We start from the raw sequence: 9,561 nt of genomic DNA, 5'->3' as shown, positions 1-9,561 counted from the left end.
CATGCCGAAAAAAGCATCGGTTAGTGCTTTGTGTTTTGGCCCGTGTTGATGAGTGCCCCTTTCGTTTAGTGTCCCTGGTAATTATGAAATCAGATGAGTTGTCCCTCGCTGGTGTGCTCTGCTTTTGTTCAAATAGGACTTACCAGAGTTAGTTCTTTCTTAATCTGATCTGCTGTGGGCTGTGATCAAGTGGTCCTTCCTGACCCTAGAACTCAAAGGAAAGCAATAGCTATTTGCAGTGTGTTATTTATTGCTAGAGTGCAAATGATCAGAACAATTTTTTTCGCTTGTTACTGTGAAGTTCACTAGTGTAAGTGTGGAAACACGATCGTACACAATTTTACTCTACAAAGTGGAATTTAARTTTTCTCGTTGCTCTTTTTCTGTAAAGGGGGTAAGAGCTGAATGTATTTGTTTTTCACGTCTGCCTCGTTTTTTGCACTGTACACGTGTATGTATACACACACACACACGTATAAGTAGCACATAATTAATCTGTACCTGTTTTGGTTTAATTAAAATTGTATTATTCAAAGCCTATTTTTGAACCTGTCTGTATAAGCTGTGCAAAATATCTCTTTTTGAGGACAAGTCTCCTGTTTCCCTCTATGGGAATGAGACCATACTGTTCCCAACTGAGGTTGGAATAGGAATGGTTTCCTGYTGCTTGATTTCTAATTACATAAATGGAAGGGGAAAAAGTGGAAATTCTAAGTACCAAAAGGCATGTTAAATTTAGTATAATACACTCATCTGGAAACTATCACATTTTTCCTTCTTCTTAAGCCTGCTGAAATCATTGCTTCGTCTAACTGTAGCGTGATTTGGACCAGTACCAATAAGTGCAAACAAGATAGGCCTAAAAAAGTCAGGTGTGCCTACCCAAAACTTAATGAGAACGTTTAGTGGAGAAGTTACTGTATCACCCTGGTGCAATTTTAATAGGAAAATGGTCGGTATAAAGTGAATAAAGAAACCATATCTTTATCTGAGGGAAGGGAAAAAAAAACTRTTTGCTGAACAGAACTGTTTTTGAGCTTTTAGCAACTCCCTGAGTGCTTGACTGGCCACAAATCTGACTCTTAACAGCTTGATTAGATGTCTGCTGAGGCTTTGAAATGAATAAACAAGTCACGGAAAAGCAGAGACTGCAGGAAAAAAAAATATCAAGCTGCTTTTCTATTGTTTATCTGAGTTCTTCATGTTTGATCAAGATACCGTCATTTCTTTGTATTTCAATCATGCCTAGCAGCTGTAGCCAAGATCAGGACCTTGCTGTATGTGGTGCTGTACGCATAAATAAAAACCAGTCCCTGCCCTGGAGAATTTACAAACTAAACAGATGGGATTAAGGGAGGTAAAAAGGTTTATAATTCCCATTTTCAAGATGGGCGAAGCTGTAGCCAAGGTCAGTAATAAGTCTTGGAGGGAATGTGGCATGCAGCTGAGACTCTAATTTGTGTCTCGAGCCATTGATTCAATCAGCCTTCCTTTCTGACTTTTTTTTTTTGCTTGGCAGGTCGTGGAGTCTCAGGGGAAAGCTGCCCACTTGATAGTCGGGGAGACTCCAGAAGGGTATGTTCTGTAACCATTTGCTGAACTGGCGTTTCCCCAAATTCTTCATAGAAAATCCCCTGTGAGCTGGCAATTCTGTTGTCTTGTCCTTAGATGATTCCTTCTAATGGGTACAAAATACTGACATCCTCAATATTGACTTCAGTGTAAATCTGAGTCGGATAAGGAGATAAGTTAATAAAACRTATTCCCAATTCTTTGCGTCACAACCACATCTAGGAGCCTTTCTCAGGGAATAGGGTACTGTTGTGTTAAATGCAACGTAAGCATAGTACCAGAAGCTGGTCACTGCCTTAGTAGATCACAGTCCTAAATGTGAAATTAAGTAGCAGTTACAGATAGAGGGAGGAGAGCAAGGGGACAGTATCATTCAAGTAGTAGAGACACAATGGTGATGGCGTAACAACTCTTGCAGCGAGTTCACAAGGGTGATTCTGCGAAGGAAAAGRAATTGGTGTGCCGGATGTTTTCACCGAGTTCGCCCCAAGGTTCTGGAGCAATGCAGAAGGAAGTGCGAAGATGCTTGCTTTCAAAAGCAAGCACTTGGGTGGATGACTGGACTCAAGGAGGCTGTGGTTATCCTGAGAGTGAGAGAGGCTGGAGATGGTAGAAAAAAAAGTAGAGCTATAGCTCTTAAYGCTTCAGCTAGAAAGGAGAGGCTGGTGGCAGAGCTGGGGAGGATGTGCTAGGAAAACCACTTCTCGCAGCAGTATTCTGAATCAGCAAGGCATTGCTGACCCTTTCTCTTGCTCTGGCCTGGCTGTGTTTTGTTGCTTCCCCTCCCCTAACACGCACATCCTGACAGTAAGACATAAACTAACTTTTTCTTTCTCTTCATTGTCTCCCACCCCACCCCTGCCTTTGTAAACGGGACCGGTGCGAATTTTGGCTCGCTGGCCCTGGTAGGCAGCTGTACGCAGTGCGTACTGTGTCTTAACTGCTCTGAGAGTCCAGCATATAGGCCACCCACAGTGAAATGCCTGAGATTGAAACGAAATGGGAACACAGTTTATGGAAATTCAGCTGTGGATTGCTGTTTCTCTTGTGACTTCTGGCTGTCAGCACTTAGCTGTACGGCACTGCTGGCTATTTAGAGCTGGATGTTCCTTGTGGTGGATAGTCACCTCCTGTATCTTATAAAGATGCTGAAAAAGTTGGTGGTGGCTAATAAATCACTCTTCATCTATAGTCTTTATTGGTATTGCTTGTAGGGACTCCAGCTCTGGGTTAGGAGTGTCTTYGCCTTCCTAGAAATGGTCATGCCCTTATCAGTTCAAATTCAGTTCATAAATCTCTTGTTGTATGAAGGAGTATGTTTCTTTTTAGAAGGTCTAGAGGGTATTCTTCCTCCTTCTCAGTGCTGTGCTGAACTAGTGACTAACAGCGTAACCCAAAGCCATTACTAATCCCATGAGCCATGCATTCCCTGAGGATTTAGGAGTCCAGTGGTGATAAAAGATTTCTAACTAGCCATCGAGGCACAATGTTGTTCCCCTGGGAATAACGTGCATTTTATAGGCTGATTCAAAGAGAGCTAGATTCAGCTCTGACTTGCAGGCTAGGTCCAGAGGGACAGTGCTTTGCTACTTGGAGGACAGTTATGGCTCCTACAGTTTTCCCTGCTTGTTTGCCAACATCCATGTTTTTTTCAGAGAWTTTTTTTTAAGTTCCTAAGTTTGCAAGGCCATGGGTATGGCATCCTCRGCCAATCGCATTTTTCATCCTGACTGACTCTCCTAGCAATGCAGGCTGTATTGGGTCTAAGGCCTGGACAATCCACCTCTCTCTGCAATACCCAAGCACTCGTGGGTTGGCTTTTATCTCCAGCCCTGACAAGGATAACCTGTGACCCTGAGCAAGTCATTTAATCTCTCTGAACCTCAGTTTTCTCCCCTGTAAAATGGAAGTGATGCTACTGTCTTCAGTTGGTTGTGGCATTGAGACCTGTTTCATTCAGAGGTAAGRCTCAGCTCTATACTGTGAGCTAGCTTATATTCCGGGACCCCTGTGTTTGCTACCCATCTGTGCTGGATTCAATCTCACTCTTCAGTTCACAGAATACCTTGGCTTCTGCCCTTTGAAGGCACCAGAAGAACAAGGTGAAGGTGAGTGGTACTACACTTTTTTACCATGTTTTCATTTCTTCAAGTCACCTGCTTTTCTATCACCAAACTCCTGGGCCTTCTTTCCGAGAGAGGATGCTATAGAACAGAGCAATAAGGGAGACGAGAGAAAAGGCTGTAGTTATCAATGGAATAAGAAGAAAAGAGGCTTAAGCTAAAGGATGTATGTGCCACGGGCTACACAGTCTCTTATTTTCGGAGTCTCTTTCTGGATTCAAAGGTTGACCAAGGCCACATGAAAAAAAGTCATTTGATGTCCTGATGGTCCCACGTTTGATTTGCAAAACCATAGTGCTTTGGGGCCTGTGGGTGCCGTGTCTCCCTCTGGGGTCAGTGTAATGCCTTGTGTTATTTGTAATTTTCATAAATAATCTAGGAGTAAGTGTAAAAATGGTGGCTGATTAGTGGTTGCTGTTTAATGGGATACTCTGAAAGTGAAAAAGGAAGCAGAGCAGTGTAAATTTTAATATAATCAAATGTGGCATTCTGTATGCAGACACGAGGAATGCAGATCATACCTAGGGACTGTAGGTCTCTATTTTATGAAAGACTTGGGAGGGGCAACAGTTGGTAAAGGACTAAACRTCCGATCTTCATTGCAAAGCAGAGGCCACGCTGATCCTTGAACAAACATCAGGAATGAGATAACTAGGTGGCTAGGTTAAAATATGGAAGCAACTTCATGGAAGGGAAGAAAATTCAGGAATGGAAGAGTCTGCTGACAGAAAGAGGCACGATGAGAGGCAATGGCTAGAGGCTGAAGCCTGACCCTTGCAGACAGTCAGTGAGGCGCTGAGTTATAGTAGAGTGTGACCGGGACAAACTAGCAAAGGAATGGGTGGATTTTTCAGCTCTCCAAACCAAAGCTGAAGCTTTTCTGAAAGCYCTTTTCTATCCAGATGCAAGTTTCTGTGCTCCACCTGGGAGTAACAGGGTGAAATCTAATGACCTGTAACACACATGGATTCATATCAGATGATCTAACTGTTCCTGTTGGCCATAAATTCTCCTAAACTTGTAAGGCCGTAAAGGCTGACTGCATTGTTCTTGGTCTCTGTCCCATGGCTTAATCTGGTATGAACTAAAGGCAGAAATGTTTCAGCTCAAAGACCCTGTTTGTTGGACAGTCCCTGAAGATGTCCCTGGCATGATCCTCAGATGTAAAACGACCTATTTCTATGCTGATCATTRCTGCTTTGTTCTTCCAGCTCCTCCCTTCTGGATTGTTTTCTCTTCCTTGGTTTTGTTTGAGGGAAAGGCTGATGGTGTGTGCTTTTTCTTTCTTTTTTTTTTYYTYCYTTTTTTCCAGGCATGGGGCCCGGTTTTTGTTTCATTCTCTCCGAAGATTACATGGTYTCATGGATAGTCTGTCGGGAGATGGGCTATTTCGTATGTCAATAAATACATCTCTGAATGATAGATGGATGGCAGCCTAGGGCTGGAATTGCAGGAGTGTCTGAGGGCTGAGACTGGAAGTGCACTGGAAGGGCTGTACGGGGCGGTCTGCCTAGGATTGCTCTCTGCACCATGTCAGACTGAACAGAGAAAATGAATTTACTGGATTTTTTTAAGGCCTGAGAAATAATTGCCTTAAGTCTTTGGGAACATCCTACTAGGAGACACGCTTGTGGGAGGCTCTAGTTTACTATCTGCTAACATGTGGATTTTATATCCATATTAGGAATAAATAGAGGTATGCTGGCAGATTGAGAGAAGGTCATTGCGACTCCTCTGAGCACAGGATGAGCCTATAATTATTTAACTGAGGCTTCCTTAATCTGACCCATGAAGTAATGTTAACTCTTGTCGTACATTGGACGAGCTACTGAGGCAGTCATCCACGGGGCTATTGCAAAAGTTAAAAACAGAATAATGAAAAATTGGTCGAATACTAGCACAGATCTGYTGGCATGTTCAAGAAAGCAGGGATAAGTTAAAGACTTCTGGCCATGTCCCTTGGCAAGCTGCATTCAGTTCCTCATCAGCTGCAAGAGCATACTCAGAAATCACGATCCTGCTTCGAGGCAGGAGGAGAGGAAAGGGATGAAAACAGACTTGTCGAGGTCCCACATTTCTATGATTTTACGAACCACACCCRCTAAAATATGAAAATCCTGTTATCACCTTGAGGTTTATATTTGCATTTATCTTCTGGGATCAGTTGGAGAGAGGGGGAGCAGAGGAGTTTAATCAGTTGGGGAACACATCCGTTCTTTTTCCTCTGTTATCTTCATTTCAAAAAAAAAAAAAACATGCTGAAACTCTCGTGTCRTAACAGGGCTGCGGAAGCCGAGACTCCGGATCTTGGGCGCTTTCCTTGCAGGCCGGGGAGTCCGTACGTGAGCCTCCCTCCGTGCGACCGCAGCGCAGTGTTCCTCTGGGCTGAGTCACCCCCTTCCAGGCGGGTGCTAGTTTCCTTTCGGTAATGTCCAAAATGTTCCCTGCGCACATGTGTGTGTTCTAAGTTTGTACTGGTGGTTGTCAGGCCGCAGGCGCTTYGGTGCCAGACCCGTCTCTAACCGACGTACAGCACCTACTGCGACGAGGCCCTGAGCTCGGCTGGGGCCTCCGGGCAACGCCGCGAGGGAAAGAATTAATATAATAACAAAGCTCTGAGCGATCGCCTCGAGAGGAATTTTTCTAGCGAAAAAAAAAAACAAATGGTTATCAGAGGGGGCATCAGTTGGGATGGAGTCAGAGGAAACTGATATTTCTGAAGGAGAAAGAAAAAAACAGTTTGAATTCTTAGGAAGGAAGCGGGCACCTGCACACGAAGCCCCTTCCCTGATGGAAACTGTCCCCACGGATGTGAACTGAGCAGGAGAAGGAGCGTGCATGACCTGAGTTGCTGGGGARGAGAGGGAGGGAGGGAAGAAGGGGCCTGGGCAAGGTGAAAAATAGAGCGATTAAACACAGTTGGACTTGCTCGGAGATGGGAGGGGTATTTATATATATATATATATTTAYATATACTGCTGCCCCAGGGCYCCGAAGCGTGTTGGCACTGCRCTACGGAGAAACCACTAACGCCGGTGGCCAAGGGGAGGGGACGGGMCGGGCGCGTTCTCTGCCGCTCGCCGCGCGTTCGGACCCCCGTTGAAGGCCAGGCTGATGGGATTAGAGGAAACAGCTGGCTCGAGTCCTGCCCGGCGGGAGCTCGCCTTCGCAGGGCTCGCGCGGAGAGGAGCGCCCCGCTGCCGAGTCGCATTCCAGGGCATTTGCCGAGCCCAGATGTTTGCAAACGAGCTCTGTGATAAATCCTTTCCCTTTACTTCCCAGCACTGTCCCTACCAGCCAGGCTTGTGCTTGGATCTCGGCTTCCACGCACGGCCAGGCGAGCTGGACTTTCCATTTCAAGCGAGCTAGGCCAGTTTGCACCAGGACTTGTGCCCCTCCGCTGTGCCTATGCAGAGGGCTTCAGCTCAGGGCTCAAGTTTGTTACCCTCGAGCTGCAGCCTGCCGGAGGCTGCACGGTGCAAATTCCTCCAGCRGCTGAACCCTCTAGCTGCCCCTTCRCTTCTGCCCCCGTTATTAAGCCGGACGCGCTGCTCGGGGTGGGTCGGCCGGGCGGTCCGAGCGAGCAGCGAAGCGCTTTTGGTGCGCCCGGTGTCTCAGGTGACTTTTAAAAGTGGGGAATGCTTTTTTGTAAGGCCCGCTCCGTCCTCGCTCTCACGTGCTCGGGCTGTGCTGGTGTACGAGCCGTTGGGGGGGGATGCGGTCCTGGCACCCCGCCTGCGGCCACCGTCGCCACCTTCTCCGTTTGTGCACCTGAGCGCGTGGTGGGAAATCGCATCCCAGCTTTCTTGGTCGCCGGGATACGTACAGCATTGCACCTTTTGGCAGAGGAGATGCGGGGGAGTGAAGTGAACTGGCTGATCTGAGATGGCGCAAGAGAGATCGCGGCAGACYGAGGCATCAGAGCCGGCTTTCCCGAGTCCCTGGCGGGTCGTGCCTGCCAGCGGGGCCTCGGCCTGGAGGGCCCTTCCTCGGACCTGGCGCGCTGTGTCTTGGGGACGGCGAACAGCCCAGGTCCCGCTGCCGAGAGGTTTGCACGGCAGGGAGCCTTGGAGTCTGCATTCRGAGGCTCCGAAATAAAAGGAATCGTTTTATTTTTAACTTAGGCATCCACCCTTGTGATTCGCACGCCCACAGTTCCCAGTCYTGTCCCGACACGCGGGGAGCCCCTGGCACTGTGGGCGTCTGTCAGCAGGCCCGAAACGGCAGCGCTGGGTGAAGGAGGCAAGACCTGAGCACGCGAAAGGCTCCGTGATCCAGCAGCGAGGGAAAGGGCTGAGACGGGGCGGCGGGAGGGGGGCTGCGTGCGCCTGCGTTCCCAGCCGGTGTTGGCCCGCGGAAGCGAACGGCGGGCGGGTGGAAGGGGCTGCCCTCGGCGGGCGAGGCTGCGGGGCTGGGTCCCAGTAACCCACGCGCGGCTTCCCAGAGCCTGCGGGAAGTGGGGTCTGGAAAGAGGGGCCGAGGTACGGGAAGAGCGTAAAAGCGCTGCTGAAGTCAGCGAAGCCAACTAGGGACCTTCCCGGGGAAGGCGGCTCGTTTCTTGCTTGCGTTGCCTCCCTGCTTTTTCCCATCTGCGCAGCGGCTGCCTCTAGCCCCTGCCTGTCCAGATGACATCTGCAGGCATCAGGCCTTCGCTCCTTGTTCTGGCTGCGATAGCWGTGTTGCCAAGGAGGAAGGGGAAAGTGTCGGCCCAGGGCTTTGACAGCTTCTCAGCAGCTTCTTTATCCTCCCGCCAGCTTGCTCTGTCGTGCAGCACCTCTCGCTGTTCCTTCTGACACCAGAAAACCTGAACTCTGCTCCTTGTGGCCTCCCCCCCCCCCACAAGATTTACACGTTGCTGTATTTCCCTTTTCTGGTGTTTGGCTGTTTACAATACAGGGATTGTATTGTTTACTGTACACGGATGAATACAAGGAAGCAGCGAGTGAGCTGCATGCTGGCTCACATCTGTGCCTGCAACTTGGCGCTCCGCTCGGAATAACCACCCAGGGCAGAGGACCGGCTGAGATCCCACCAAAGTCCTCAAAACACTGAACCTCGGACCCAACGCGCTCGGGTGAATATCACCTTAACGCTCTCAGGCAGTTGCTTCGTAGCTGGCCATATCCACATCGGATTTTACCTTACTTTGTCCRTAGACCCGAGAACTTGCTTCCTAGTCTCTCGTGTCTCCTTTTTCACCTGTTAACGTTATTCAGGGGAAAAAAATAGCCTCCTAGGTAGGAGCTCACTGTTGGTCACGTTGGTCATGAGAAGCAGGTAGAGATGAGTCCGTGCTGTCGATCCACAATGGCCCAAATTCAGCTGGATGATACGTGACAGGGGGATTCGRGTTTAGGTACCGGACCAGAGGATGCAGTGTGGACACAGGCTGCTCCGCTGTCTGCTTTTGGCCCTTTGGAAGCGAGCAGGTCGCTGCGGTTTGGGGCCAGGTAGGTTGTATCCAATAGGATAAGAAAGTGTTGATGGAAGCGGGGTTTTGCCATCCTGCTTGTTTGTAAAATCCTGTTGTCCTGGGGTTGGAAGGAGCTAGGCAGAAGGAAACGGTTCCTTCGCTGGCAGCCGCCAGCCCCTTTCGGCTAGCACCCAGCCCTCTCCCAGGAGCGCTGCCAGTGCGCCACCAGCTCTTCTCTCAGCACAGCTGTTGCTTTCTTACCATCTCCTCTTCCTGCTTTTCTGATCTTTCTACATGCAATTTTTTACATAACAGGAGCCAGCAAAGCTCCTCCAAGCCTTGCAGGTATCTTTGATTTGGGTGGTGCTGCACCAGTGTTTAATGTGGCGGCCTCTATTACATTAATTGCATCTTTATAGAAACAGGCTTTCCGGTCTCCARCAACTATCTTAA

Source organism: Rhea americana, unplaced genomic scaffold, assembly GCF_003343005.1.
Source record: "Rhea americana isolate MKP2758 unplaced genomic scaffold, rheAme1 scaffold_217, whole genome shotgun sequence".
NCBI lineage: Eukaryota > Metazoa > Chordata > Aves > Rheiformes > Rheidae > Rhea > Rhea americana.
This window is presented reverse-complemented; position numbering follows the sequence as displayed.